The 14,685-nt window shown below is 59.3% G+C and overlaps 1 protein-coding gene across 1 annotated transcript in view; it reads left to right on the top strand.

Moving 5' to 3' along the window:
- Positions 1-14,685, top strand: part of LOC148218279 (olfactory receptor 14A16-like) — an 80,351-nt gene that overhangs the window by 28,421 nt on the left and 37,245 nt on the right. The gene's annotated exons all lie outside the window — the stretch shown is intronic.

Raw genomic sequence — 14,685 nt, 5'->3', positions numbered from 1 at the left:
GTGACACCGGGCTGGGGGTCCCCGGGGGAGCACACACGTTCACCCGAGTCCCGCTGGCCCCCAGACAGGTGAGCTCCCAGCAGCACCAGTAGGGCCCCAGCTCCCCCGACACGCCCCATGCCCAGCGCCGGGCGGTGCCCCCAGCCCCAAAGCAGCCGCGCTGTGCCCTGGGGGGGTCCCCGCGGCCCCGCCCCACGCGGCACTGGGAGCACCAGTCCGGACCAGTTCGAAACGTGGGCGGGCGGCACCAGAACCCACGGAAATGAGTCCACCACAAGGTGTTTAGAATCCCCGAAATTGGCGGAAACCATCAGGATTCTCCCCAAAAAGGGGTCACATCTGTCCCTAAACTAACCGGGAAATCCCCCAAAGCGTTTATGACCCTCTAAAACTGGTGGAAAGCAGCAGGATCTTCCCTAATATCGGCTTCTGTGCTAGTTTCACCTGGGGAAAAGAAACTCAAGAGAGAAATTCTCTCTATGAGAGCTCCCTCTGGGAGTTGATGGGACCAATTGGAGGCTGGTTTGGTTATTGACAGCCTGAACAACCAATTGCAGAAAGTTAGTTCGCTCGGTGAGCACACATTTTGAAGGCGGTAACGAGGGAAAAAACTCTCTTTTATTTCCGGTTGCTGGGCAGGTAACAACAGCCCAGCCCGGGCTCCCTCCCATGTGGGGGGAGCTCGGGAGGCCGCTGGGCCCCGTTTGCAAACCAGGGAACCCGATGGCCGGGGGGAGGAAAGGCTCATTGATGAGACCTTAGCCCGGCTTCCTCCCCTACGAGCCCGCGGCTCTGGGGGGGCCCGGCTCCTGCTGCTGGCTCGGAGCAGCTTTGGAGGGGCCGAGCCCGCCCAGCCCCCGCACGGCCTGGGGGAGGCAGCCGGGCCCTGTCTGGAAGCAGGGGTGGCCATGGGCAGTGTGGGGCTGCAGCAAGCTCCAGAAAAGCTGATTAACATCTCAGCCGCCCCCACACCCAGCGCCGTGACTTCTGTGTGAAACTTTAACTCCTTAGTGCTCAGGTAAGATTTTGCAGACCTCCGACTTTCCTTTGAATATGAGAGGGGAAAAAGGAGATGCTCCAAAGTCAGTGAAGCAAGAGCTAAGTTTCTTTAGATGAAAGGAGAATGAGGAGATGCTGTGAAGATGGCTGAAAAATCCTTTTGTAAGATTTTAGGGATGAACTGATGTACTGAATATTCCTATAAACCATGGAGAAAGACAGGGGGAGGTTGCATATGTTCCATTTGATAGATTCTTAATCAGAGGTATCTGTTGAGAATCCTTTGCCCCGAGGAGAAAAGGAGATCTCTTTTTCTGGAGATGGAGCATGAACAGAGAGAAAGAGAGATGAAGAAAATGTTTGGTTTGGAACAGTTAATTCTTAAAAGTAAATACCCCATGAGTATGGCCCATAAGCACAGCTTTGGGAAAGCTGTGAAGATGGGAGGAACTTCACGACTTGGCAAGTTTTTTCCCGAGCAGATGCAAATCGTGAAAGTGAAGCCACGAGAGGACTGTTTTTTTCCCGTCTTGTGGTGAAGTCCCTATGGCCTGACAAGAGGAAACTTCTCTCTCCAAAGTGAACTGAAAAGGACTATTTAAGTTGGGAACTGACTGAAGTAGTTTTTTGTATGTTTGTTTTGTTGTTATGAAGGTTGGGAGAGGGAAGGAATGAGTGCTCTAGAGATCTTATTCTGAATTTGCTTTTCATTCTCTTTCTTTGTGTAGATAATAAAGTTTTTTATACCCTTTTTAAGTTCCAGTCCTGCCTTGCTCTTTTGCTCCTGGTTCTGTCTCACAACAGAAAAATGAGTATATTTAAATTGGCAAGTCAAAACTATACCAATGGAGGAGAGTGTCAACAACTGCAACTAAGGGCTCGTGTCCCATCAGAGTCTCTAACGATGGCACCAAAGCTGCTGCCTTGCAACAGCTGACTCTGGAAGGCGAGTGTGCCCTCGAGCAGAGCCGCTGAGGTCAGTCAGGGGGACAGGCTGCAGCTGAAGCTGCCAAGCGTTGCTGTGATTCTGGCAAGTCAAGAGAAAACCATGGTGACCACTTTCCCTTACACCCTTTGCCAAGCCACAAAAAATTGTGCACATAGCATCCCCTCTTTTGGCATCCTGTCTGGTGTGGATGTCTTCCTGAGGAGGTACAAGCCTTCTGGGTGCTGCTGTTCCTGGGCACACTCTGGTGATTTTTCTCTGGTGTCCAGAGCCATGTTGACAGCAGCAGCTCCACAGGCCAGCTCCAGGAGACATCGTCCTTGCCATGGTGGCAGCAGCTCTGTGGGTCCCGAGCTCAGTGTCAGGGGAGTCTTGGCCACACAGCACAGTGGCCTGGACAGCTCTGGGGACCCGGGCTGATCGCCAGCGCTGCCACTTCCCACTGCTCCTCGCCTGCAGCGGCAAGTGGCCATGCTCCAGCAGGGCCTCCTTGTCCCTCCTTGTCCCTGGCCAAAGCAGCCTGGCCACCTCGGGGCTGTCTCCACCGTCCTGCTGAGGCCAGGCTTCTGCCACAGGCACCAGAGACGCGTCAGGGAAGCGCCAGAGCAGCCGGCTGGCAGCAAGAAGGTGGCTGTCTGGGGGCTACTTATGGCCTCTGCCACCCAGTTCCTCAGGGATTCCCACCTACCCATCTACACAAGTCCTCCTGGCCCATCACAGCCTCCAGCCACCCACTGCCACACGCATCCCCCTCACGCCTTCCCACTGCCTTCTCCGAGCAGGCCTTGGCAGCACCGCAGCCCTTCATGGCCTCCCACTGTCCCGTGCCCTCCAGGCCTCCCCCAGGCCTGCCTGGCTGCTGAAGGAGCTCCAGAGGAGCCGCATCAAGAGGCACCTCAGAGCCCTCAGCAATCCAGCCAGCAACACACGGGCAGGACACAGATGGCGCTTCCAGGCTGGGAGAGGGGTGCTGGCCATCTCCAGGGACCGGTCTCTCAGGGATCCCCGCCGCAGCTCCGGCCTCTGCCCGCCCGCTCTGTCAGAAGCCTTAAGGCTTCCACAGAACCACCAAAGGCCAAGGGCCTTTTGGCCACGTTCCCTTCCACACCGCATGCTTGGCCAACTTGCCGAGCACAAGCACCCTTTTTGCCCTCTTCCCCATTGGCCTGAAGACTCTGGGCACCAAAAGACAGCTCCTGGACCTCTGTGTATGACAACAGGAATTTACTAATCCTACAATGGGGTGAAACAAAGTGCTTGCAGAGCAGAGATGTTCCCTGCAGGCTCAGGTGGCCCCAGCAGACGCAGCCTCCCGGATCAGTTCTCCACACTGCTCACACAGGACAACCAGCCCCCGCGACACAGGGAAGGCCGTGACTTCCAGAGCCGGTGTAATCGATCTCTCATTTGCTGGAGTCGGGAGGAGGGAATGCTCTGTACAACTCTGTTGATGTACAGAGTCTGAAGAGCCAGGCACGAGATGGCAGGGCTGGTGTCATCCGTCATGTCCTGAAGGGCTGGAAGAGACAGGAACAGAGCCACAGTCAGAGCCTGCATCTGCAGGGACCTGGGGAGACCCTCCTGCCCCATCCATCCCACACGGCAGCTCTGCCACGGCCTGGAGGAAGCAGGAGACAGCAAGGATCAGCTGGAAGGTGCTGGCCACGAATCTCCCTCCCGCAGGCCCCTGGAAGGTCTCTGTGCTCTGCCCACGCCGCCCCTCGTGCGCGCAGGGAGCAGAGCCCTCCCAGCCGGGGCAGAGAACGCAGCTGCCAGCGCCAGCCCCCGCTGACAGCCCGCTGGCCTCACTCACCCCTGCACATGAGCTGCAACTCTCGCTGCTGCTCTCTCAGGAACCGCCCGGCCATCCCTGCCAACACAGAGCCTGTCACGGCCCCAGCCGCACAGCTGCCCCGCAGCGGCGCTGCCAGCCCTGCGGCCACAGCAGCGCCTTCCCCTGCAGGGCTCAGGCCGGGCCCTCGCCGCATCCTGACGCCCAAGGACACGGCTGCGAGAGGGCGGCAGCGGCGCCGAGGGCAGGCGGGGCTCCAGAGCCCCGGCCCGGATGGCGCTGCCGGGGCAGCAGGCGGGGCTGGGGCCGAGCTGCGGCGGGGCGGGGAGGGAGCCGGGCTTGTGGCTCACCAAGAAACCTGACGGCCGCCTCTCGCAGGGGCTCCTGTGGGCTCCGCAGGTACGGCAGCGCCTGGCGCAGCAGCTCGGCCGCTCGGCTCCTGTCCTGTGCCAGCTGGAGAGAGCGGCAGGGCACGGAGGGAAGGGTTGGCGCGGGCTCTGTCCCTTGGCCCCGGCCTGCCCTGCTCGCACAGCACTGAGAGGGGCAGAGGACACGACAAGCCGCGGTGCTGGCCCGCAGCAGAGCCCGGCTGGCTCGGAGCTCCATCAGCTCCTGGCCTGGGGCCAGAGGAGCCTGGAGAAGAGCCCGCGTGGGCAGCCCAGGGAAGGGAGCAGTGTGTGGGCCGCAGGCCAGTGCCCCTGGGTGCAGCACCGGGCAGGGGCCACAGCTGCCAGCCCCACAGACTGGGCACCGTGGGCAGGGGGCTTCTCCAGGCGGGGGCTGGGGTTTGCAGGCTGTCCTTACCAAGCACTCGCCAAACCTCCACATCTGATCTGCCCTCAGCAGGTGCTCAAGATCTCTCCTCTTCAGGAAGCTTAGCGCAGAAAGCAGCGTTTCACAAGAGGCCTGCAGAGCAGCAGAGACCCAGAGATGGCACCGCAGCCCAGGGCACAGGACCTGCCTCCCTGTGCCAAGGCCAGGAGGAGGCTGGAGCCCATGAGGTGCCCGGGTGCAGGGAGACAGCTGAGCCCCCTGCCAGGAGGACAGCAGCGCCCAGGAGTCCTCACCTCTGCCACACGCATGTTCTCATCGTGGCAGTTGAAGAAGAGTGGCAGCAGGCTCTTGCTCACAAGCATCTTGAGGGGCTTTTTACCCTTGGCCGCTACCAACCTCATCACCTCTTGGAAGAGGCGAATGGAGAGCAGCTGCACATGGCGGTTGTCCTGTTGGAAAGGAAGCAAAAGCCCTCCTCATCAGCTGCTCCAGGCCCCTCTGTGCACAGGCCCAAAAATCCACGGGGCCCCACACTTGGGGGCAGCACCCAGTGGCCGTGGCTGGGGGCACAGAGCCTTACGTTGTCCAGCAGTGGCCAGAGCGCGCCAGCCAGCCGCAGGGCAATGGGGCTGGGTATTGCGAGGTGTCTGTGCGAGAGCAGAAAGCTGAGCACCGCGACGGTCATCTCAACGATGTCTTCATCTGCATCCCGCAACAGGTCCACAAGGCTTTCTGTCAGGCTGTACATTCTAATGTTCTGCACGGAAGACAAGGCAGGGCAAGCCCACGCTGCTGCTGCTGCTGCCGTGGAGCCCAGGGGCCGAAGGCCTGTCCTGAAGCACTCGGGCAGCTGAACAGCAACGCAGGAGAGCTGGGAGCAGCTCCCACGGCTCCCAAAGCCCAGCCCAGCCCAAGGGGCTGCTTTCCCCAGCCCCACGCTGCCAGCACAGCTTCAGCCGCTGCTGTCTTCTCACCATCGAGGGGTCCTTGCTGAGCTGCACGAGGCCTCTGAGCACCAGGCGACGCATCTCCCTGGACGTGCTCTGCAGGCGCCTTGCCATGATCTCCAGGAGGCTGTCACCCCATTCTTTGATGTCCAGGAGGTCCAGGACCTGAAAGGCACAAAGCAGTGACTGGGGTGCCCAGCTGGCAGGAGCTCAGAACTGCACAGGCCTGAGCCAAGGCAGCAGCACAGGGCACGGGCACCGTCCCAGGCAGCTGCAGCTGTGAGAGGGCAGAGAGGTGGGAGGCAGCTCAGCTGTGCTGCCCATGGGGCTCACCTCCACAAGGAACGCCATGGCGGGCAGCTGCCAGTCTGAAATGTCTTGGCTGAGGAGCTCCAAGAGGCAGGAGATGAAGCTGCAACACCAGATCGTGGAGACACAGCGCATCTCCCTGGTGGGGGGGAAAAGGCATCATTGCCCCTGAGCCGGGTGGGCAAAGCTCTCCCAGGAGTGACCCACGGAGCTCTGGTCTTTTCCCAAGCCCCCCGTGGGTGCTTTGGGAAGCGGCTGTTCCCGGGCACCCTCCTCTGCCAGCCTTTTCCAGTCTGCTCGTCTGTCTCTTTGTGACAAAGCCCTCTCACCCATGCCCATGGGAACTGTGTGGGGCACCCTGGGCACAAGTGCCGGGGGCAGCAGGGAGAAGGGGGTCTCACCTGGCCAGGAGTCCCACTGCATAGTGGTGGGTGTCAGTACAGAGCAGCGTGTCCCAGCCAGCCTTGCCTTCCATGGCTACCACAACACGCTCACACTGCACTCGGCAGAGCAGGACCTTCAGGGTCTGCACCGCAAACCTGTGTGCAGAGCAAAGCCCAGGTCATGCTGGCAGCCCTGGCTCCTGCCTTGGAAGGGATAGGGAGACTGGGAGGACTGGGATGGAGCACCTTTGGGGGTTGGTGGCAAGGCCCAGTTGCTCCTGGCACCCCTTCCAGAAGGTATCAACCTCCTCTGGCGTATCCAGTGCGCTGATGTAAACTTGGAAGAGCAGACACAGAAAGAGACGGGGAAAATACTCCAACACTATAGGTGGGCACCAGGTCAGGTTGAAGACCCTCCACAGTGTCACGGTTGCCTGCAAAAAATGAACCACCCAGAGACAACACTCAGTGCCAAGACATCCGTGTGGCAGGGCCCGAGCATGCCAGGGAGAGGCCGGGGGAGACACCTCGGGGGCACCCAGCCTGGTGCCCCTGAACCTTGCCCCTAAGGCAGGTTTCAGCCCAGTGCCTGAGGCAGAGAGATGCAGCTGGGGGGAGGACAGAGAGCTAGCTGCTGGAGAGGTGGCCTAGGGGCAAGCCAAGGTCAGTTGCAGGAACTCACAGCCAGGGCAAAGACTCCTGTGCTGTCCCCATCGGAGGTGTACACACTGTCCACTGGCCAGGCGTTCAGCACATTGAGGAGTATCTGCAGCGCCGGCTCCGCAGTCCCAGTGGAGGACATGATCACTCCCCACATGGCCGTAGCAGCTCTGTGGGGTCAGAGCTCTGTGTCAGGGGGGTCTGGGCCACAGCACTGTGGCCTGGGCTGCTGCAGGGGCCCGCGCTGGCCGTCAGCCCTGCCTCTGCCCACCGGCCCTCACTGGCAGCACCCAGTCAGCCCACGGGGGTGCAGGCATCTTGAGGGGCAGGGAGGGAGCGTGGCAGCACGCTCAGGGGCTGACATGGCATCACTGGCAAATGGAGGAGCCAGAGGCTCCTGGAACTGTCCCCCTGTCTGGCAGTCACCAGGGACAGGCTCTACAGGGTAACGGGCCGGGGAACCCTAAACCCTCAAGGCAGGTGGGGCTGCCGTACCTGTCACCCGATGGGGCCCAGCGCAAGAGAGTCATCAGCACATCGCAGGGGTATTCCCTGGTCAGCTCCAGAAGGGCCTTGTCCAGCCTGTGCCCAGCAGACTCATTGGCCGTGAGCCACTTGTGGATGTACCTCACCATGGCTGGCACCTGCAGAAGGCCCGGGGAGACTTGGATACCTGCCCGAGCAGCAGGTTCCCCAACTTCCCTTGAGAAGTGCTGCCCTTCCTACCCTATTGGTCTGGGCCTCAAAGGCTGAAGGAACCCAGCAGAGCTGGCTTGAGGTGCCACACAATTCCTGGGGTGATCAAGCCCTGGCCACAGGCTGCTTACTTGCTTTGGATTGGAGACACCCTTCTCCACAAGCAAATCCAGCATGGCTGCCCCGGTCTCAGCAGTGAAGAGGTGAAAGTTTGCCAAGAGCCCAGTGCCCACACCGGTGGTCTCTTCCCGCCAAATGCACATGATGAATTCATAGATCATCTGCAGGAGAAGGGCAGGAAGAGAGGGAGAATCCATGGAGTGCTCCAAGCACGGTGCTGGGCTGAGCAGTGACAGCAGGCCCAGCCCAGGTGGGGATGGCTGCAGTACCTGCGCTGTTCTGCGGAAGCGGCCACGGGCAGGGTCCTGCTCTTGTGTCGGGTCCATGGCGGCACCTGGCAAAGAGCGAGCACAGCCAGGGCTGAGGGGCTGTGGGAGAGGCCAGAGAACACAGGCCAGCCCTGCATTCCCAGGCAGGGACAGCCCTGGGATGCTCCAGGGATGGGGTGTGGCTGACAGGGGGTTCAGCCTCAGCCCCTCTTCTGTCCTATCCATGGGCATGTTGGATGGGATGGGATGGGATGGGATGGGATGGGATGGGATGGGATGGGATGGGATGGGATGGGATGGGATGGGATGGGATGGGATGGGATGGGATGGGGCTAAGCTGGCTGCAGGCACCAGCCCTGTGACCCAGCTCTGCTACTCACCCTCCTGCAGCAGCTGGATCTGCTCCAGCTCTTCAGGCTGCTGTGCTGAGGGAGCTGCAGCCTCCTCCTTCACCCAGGCCAGCTTGGGCACTCTGGGTGGCGTCTGCTCCATGTCACTGTTTGGAGTTGGGACTGCTTGCAGGAGAGATGTCTCAGAAAAGCTCCAGATGAGCAAGTGCTGCAGTTGTGCCTTGTAGGCACCAGCAGCAGAGAAGCCTTGGGAAGGCTACAGGACACGGTGTCCTGCAGTCTGTCCTCGAGGCCACCTGCAGAGGAAACACTTTGGAAAAGCTCCGGGTCAGTAGGGAACAAGCTGGCTGTGTGGGGGCTCCTCACAGCACTGCTCTCTCCGTCCTGTCCCGACGAGTGCACCGAGCACTGTGGTGTGGCCGTGTCACCGCCAGCACCTATGTCACAATGTGTCACAAAGGGTCACCCTTGTACGCTCTGTCCCTTTCCTATTGCACGGTGACCACGGTGCACTGTGTCACAAAGAGCCCTAGGACACACCTCCACGTGCCCTGGGGGCACCCACACCCCCCTCAAAGTGGCCCAGCTTGCAAGGAAGACGTTCCCTCAAGGTTCGAGGACAGCCCAACAGGAATTTTAGGAATGGCTCAAACAACAAGCAGATGCTCCTCTGCTCTGCCTGCTCAGGGCAGCAGAAGGAGCCCCCACGGTTGCCGATGCAGCTGCAGCAGGAAGGGCATCAGGGCCTTCCACAGCAGCTGCCGGGGCCTCTTTGGGACAAGACCCGGTGCTGGGTGGCTGTCACACACACGGGAGTGTGACACAGTCACGGGACATATGGCCCAGGGCACGAATGCTGCTCTGAGTCCTGGGAACAGTGAAATCAGCAGGTGTGGCAGAGTCCCTGCCAAAGGAGACCTGCCGTCCCCAAGGCCTGCCAATGCTGGTGCCTGCTCCTGCCACAGAGACCTGTGTCCCCTGGGGACTTCTCTGCCAGAGGACAGCCAAAGCCCACGTGCGTTGGTGTGTGTGTGCTCCTTTCTGCAGGCGGCTGTTGGCAGGAGCACCTGGTGGCAACACTTGGTCTCTGTCAGAAGCTGTTACTCCTTCCTGGAATGATTTTAGCTTGGAAGGGATTATGTGCAGTGTCCACGCATCTCCCCAGCCCGTCACTGCCTCACACACGAGGTGACCACCAAGCCACTCTCCGGCCATCTGACCCGCAGCTGAGCCCTTCCCAGAGTGCCCGCACCCGCAGGGAGCGCAGGGCTGGATTTGGCCGCCAGAGAGTTGGTGACCCTCGTGAGATCCTCGGTGCATTTAGTTCCTACAGGAGTGTGGGCACCACTGGGAAATGATCTGCATGCCTTGTTAATTGGATGTTCTTCCACTGCTAAGTTGGGGCAGGATCTCTCCTGGTCCTCCTGTCAACTCCCGGGCCTCTCCTCAGCCAATCAGAGAAGGCACCAAAATAATTGAGCCAATCAGAGCGCGCGGCGCTGATGACTCCTCAGGCAGTCCCAGAGCGCCCAGAGCTCCTCACCTGGACTCCACCCGCGCCCCGCCCTCAGCGCCCCCCGCCAGGAGAATTTGGGGTGGGGAGTATCACGTTTTATCTTTTATTCTTCCAGAGTCAGGATTAAATGCTCGAGAGACGGAATTTCATGTTTGGACTCAGATATTTATTAATTCTAATCTATATTACAGTGAGTTCTACAGCACTTCTAGCTAACAGGCTAAAAATGGAGACGTATCTTGCTCTCTCTCTACAAGGCCTTTTAAGGGCCAATCTGTCCAATTAAGAACAGACAGATAAATTCTTTTTACTATTAACCCAACAACCAATCACCCATGACCTGTAATGTGGAATATTCTATCCAATTACAAAAGTACCACCTAGACCCGTGAAGAAGGTGAAAAAGAAAGAAAACTCCACTCTAAAACATCCATCTTGTTTTATATACATTACTATATTCTAAAACCCCAAGCTCTAAATTGTCCACCATGGGACATTACACACTTCTATTCAAACTACACACCAGTGAACCCCGTTCTATCACTCAATTCTGGAAAGCTTCTTCACGGCCTCAGGTCAAAAGCAGTGTTTTCCTGGAGGTCAGTGCCTGTCAGCACAGAAAGCCCAAATCCCTCAGTTTCCAGGTTTCCAACAGGGGGGAGGTGTCAGACCCTGCCCGGCGCTGGCCATGGGGCGTGTGGGGCAGCTGGGGCCCTACTGGTGCCACTGGGAGGCCCCCGGGCTGGGGGCGCGGAGCTCTCGGGTGAGCGGGAGGGACGGGAAGTGGTGGGATGGTGGCTCTTCCAGTCCGTCCCAGTCTCTCCCAGTCCATCCCAGTCTCTCCTAGTGCCTCCCCAGGCCCTGCCAGTATCCTCATAGTCCCTCCCAGTGTCACCAGAGTCCCTCCAAATTCCTCTCAGTCTACAGTCATTCCATTCCAAGTCCATTCCCTGTCCTTTCCAAATCCTTTTTCAGTCCAGTTCCAGACCACCACCCTATCACCCATTGCCCCAATCCGCTCCACTGTCTCTCCATGTTTCCCCATTCTCTCCAGTTTCAATCCCAGTCCCTCTCAGTGCCACACCAGCCCTCTCCCATCTCTCCCAGTTCCCCCAGCTGATCCCAGTGTGTCCTCACTCTCTCCCAGTGTCCCCCCGTGTATCCATATCACCATGGCCCTCGAGCTCCCAGCACAGCCACGGCTGCCTGCTCTGCTCCGTGATGGATTTCTACTCTGCCGACATCCAGCTGAGCTGGTCCAGGGCCAGCAGGAGCTCTTGGGGCACATGGTGGCCACCGACCTGGTCCCCAACGGGGACTGGATTTCTAACAGCTCCTGGTGCTGCTGGAAACACCCCCCGGCACGGGGTCAGCTCCAGCTCCAGGTGGAGCACGTCAGCCTGGAGCACCCCCTGAGCCGGCACTGGGGCACAGCCCGGACCCCACAGTGTAGGGGGAGTGAGGAAGGTACTGGGGGGGCTGGTAGGGAAATTGAGGTGTGCTGGGAGTAACTGGGATAGAATTTGAGGTAGCCTGGTTTAACCTGGGAGTAAGGCTGGGGGTTTTAGAATGGCTGAGAAGGAGTCTGAAGGATGTTGGGGAGGGTGGGGTGAGGTTCCGGGGGTCCTGGTGGGCACTGGGAGGGAGTCTGGGGATGCTGGGTGTAACTAGGAGGGATTTGAGTGAGCCTGAAGGGGATGGAAGAAGATCAGGGATGGAAAAGCAGGGGTTGGAATGAGGTTGGTCGTGCTGGAAAGCGACTGGGAGGAGATTTTAAGGGGTCCTGCATGGGCTGAGGCAATTGGGAGGGTGCTTAGAGGGGTTTCGGGTATCTGTGACAGGTTTTGGGGGGTTCTGACCCTTGTGAACCCCCAGAGATGTTGCCAGACACCATCGACACCAAGGTGCTGATGGGGATTGGGGGCTCCGTGCTGGGCTTCATCTTCCCGGGACTGGAGTTCGGCTTTTACCTGGGCAAGAACGTGAGAACGGGTCCTAACGAGTCGTGTGCCCCCTCCTCCAGAGCCTGTGTGCTCCCCCTGGGGACCCCCGGCTCAGTGTTACCCCCTCTTCTCTGCCCACAAAGCTCCTGTCCCAGCAGCCGCTGCAGACCCTGCCCAGGTGGGGAACACTGGGTGCTGCGGGTCTGCCCGGCAACCGGTGAGTCATCACAGCTCCTCTCGCTGATTGGCTAAATCTTCTCCATCGCATTCTCTGATTGGCTGAGGACAGGCCCGGGAGTTGAGAGAAGGAACAGGAGAGATCCCGCCCCGAGCACCGGCACGGGAACAACAGACCCAGCCTGGGCACAGCGAGGGAATTTATTACCAACCACATCACAGCAGCACAAGAAAAAGAGAGAGAAATCTCTTCAACTCCTTCCCTCCACGCAACAGGGATCACCGGGACCAAGGATCACCAGGGCTCTGCCCAATGGGAGTCACTGGGGATCATCCAACACCGATCCTCCCATGGGAGATGGAGCTGGAGCAGAGCCCAGACCCACACTCGGGGCACTCACAGGGCTTCCCTTAGTGGTGACTCCGTTGGTGTTGGGTCAGGTGAGAGCTCCTGGAGAAGCTCTTCCCACACTCAGGACACTCGTAGGGCCTCTCCCCAGTGTGGATGCGCCGGTGCAGGATGAGATGGGAGTTGTGCTTGAATCCCTTCTCGCAGTCGGGGCAGCGGAAGGGCCTCTCCTCCGTGTGAATCCGCTTATGTCTGAGGAGATGGGAGCTGGTCTGAAACCTCTTCCCACACTTGGGACACTCGTAGGGCCTCTCCCCAGTGTGGATGCGCTGGTGTCTTCTCAGGTCAGAGCTCCACCCAAAGCTCTCCTGACATTCCAAGCAGGTGTAGGGCCGTTCTCCTGTGTGGATCACCTGGTGCTGCATCAGATAAGAAATAGTGCTGAAGCTCTTCCTGCATTCCCCACACTCATACGGCCATTCCCCAGTGTGGATCCTCTGGTGCCGGATCAGGTGGGAGCTCCACCTGAAACCCTTCCCACATTGTGAGCATTTGTGGGGCTTCTCCCCTCCAGGAAGCTTCTCCACCAGCTCTGAGCTCCATCTGGATCTCCAGCAGCCTTCCCGGCTCAGGGAGGGTCTTTTTTCCTCACAGCTCCCTGGGCTGGGTTTGCAGCCCCGCTTCCTGTGGGATCCCTGGGACTTTTCCTCCTCCTCCATCCATCCACTCCTTGGGAATGACAAATCCTGGTTTGGAGGGAAACACAAGAGAGCAACTTGGGCTGAGGGTTCCTCCTTCCAAAGTGCAACTCAGGAAGTCATTGGGCATCTTGTGTCTATAAGAACCCCCAAAACACAATGATTCAGCACAAAAATTATTGAAACATCAAGACACAGATCAAAAACTCCCCAAAAAGCAAGTTTCAACCCAAATCCCTTCCAAAATATAAAGATTCAGCCCCTGCAAAAAATCAAAGCACCAACATTTAATCCAATAAAGCTCACAAACACCAAGATTCACCCCTGTGAAAATCATGCATGGTCCTCTTCAGTCACCTGCTGCATGTGGGGAGACAACGCTCCTGGGGCTGGGGGAGGCTGCAGATAAAGGAAGAGGTGGAACCTTGTGGTGTTTACTGATTCTGCTTCTCCTCCTCCTGTGTCCCTACTCCTTCTCACACTCCTCTTCCTCCTACTATTCGTCCTCCTCCCGCACAATGCCACCTTCTCCTCCCACGTACAGTATTTGACCACTTGGTTCTTCAACCCTGCTTCTCCTTCCCTTCTCCTGCTGCCCCCAGGCCCAGCACCCACTGCCGGCTCCCTCTTCCCCCCAAACCCACAGCATCCCAGCGCAGGGGCAGCGATGGAGCTGGGGCAGCTCGGGCTGGGGCAGCGCTGGGCTCTCGGCCGCTCCCGCCCGCACTCGCTCCCCACTGCAGCCGCTGCCGCCACCACAGCGCGGGGGGGCCCGGCCTTGGCGCTCCCCCCTCCCACCACCCCAAATTCCCCTGGCGGGGGGCGCTGGGGCCAGGAGACAGACGAGTGACAGATCAGGGGGGCTGGGAAGAGTCGGCAGCCAGAGAGCACTGAAAATCTCAGCAGTGACTACAGTGGGATCTTCGGGGACTAAACAGTGCAGGGTAGAAAGGGAAAGCCGGGAAGGGATCCCAGCAAAAGGGATGATGATCCCAAAATATCTCTGAAGGGTCTCTTGGGAGCATGTTGAGAGAGTTTGGACATTCTCACAGAGGTAATCGAGGACATGGAAACCCAGGGAGGCAATAAGGGAAGTCCAGAAGGGATTTAGACAACTGTGGATGGATGGTGTTGGTGTGCTGGGAAGGGACTGGATGAAGAAGGGGAGTGTGCAGGAATATGGTTCAGGAGAGAAGAAACAGGAGCAAGGTATGTGGGAAGAAATAATGAACGATGGTAAAGAGGAGGAAGAGAAAAATACTGAGGATGGGGATGTTTTTCAGCAGCCTCTTATCCTCAAAAGTTGCCAGCTGATGCAGATCCTTTGTATCCCCGGTTGCCAGGACAGGCACACAAGGAGGTCAGGATTCCAGGGGGTTTCTCTGTGCTGGGCAGCGGCAGGAGCGGGCGCAGAGGGGCGGCACCGGGAGCACGGGCTGGGGGCCTGTGGGGAGCTGCGGGGCCGGGCCGGGGCTGTGGGGCAGCCGGGGCTCAGCGCCGGGCGCTGCCTGAGCCCAGCACCCCCCGGCAATTGCAGGCCCGGCAGTGGCCCCCGGCCCCCAGGAGGCTGCGGGACGCCCCGGCCGCTGCCCGGCCCCGTGGAGCTGCCGGCCCTGCCCGCCGGGGGGGCCGCGTTTGGACACTGCGGCAGGACAGGCACCGGCTCTGGGATACGGGCTGGCCACGGCAGCCACAGCACAAGGAGCAGCAGGAAGGAACAGCCTGGAAATGGGGATTGGACGTGCAAGGATCGAGAT

Source organism: Sturnus vulgaris, unplaced genomic scaffold (assembly GCF_052056855.1).
Source record: "Sturnus vulgaris isolate bStuVul1 unplaced genomic scaffold, bStuVul1.hap1 Scaffold_192, whole genome shotgun sequence".
Classification (NCBI taxonomy): domain Eukaryota; kingdom Metazoa; phylum Chordata; class Aves; order Passeriformes; family Sturnidae; genus Sturnus; species Sturnus vulgaris.
Note: the sequence above shows the minus strand (reverse complement) of the source record. Positions and strands in the feature narration are given on the sequence as shown.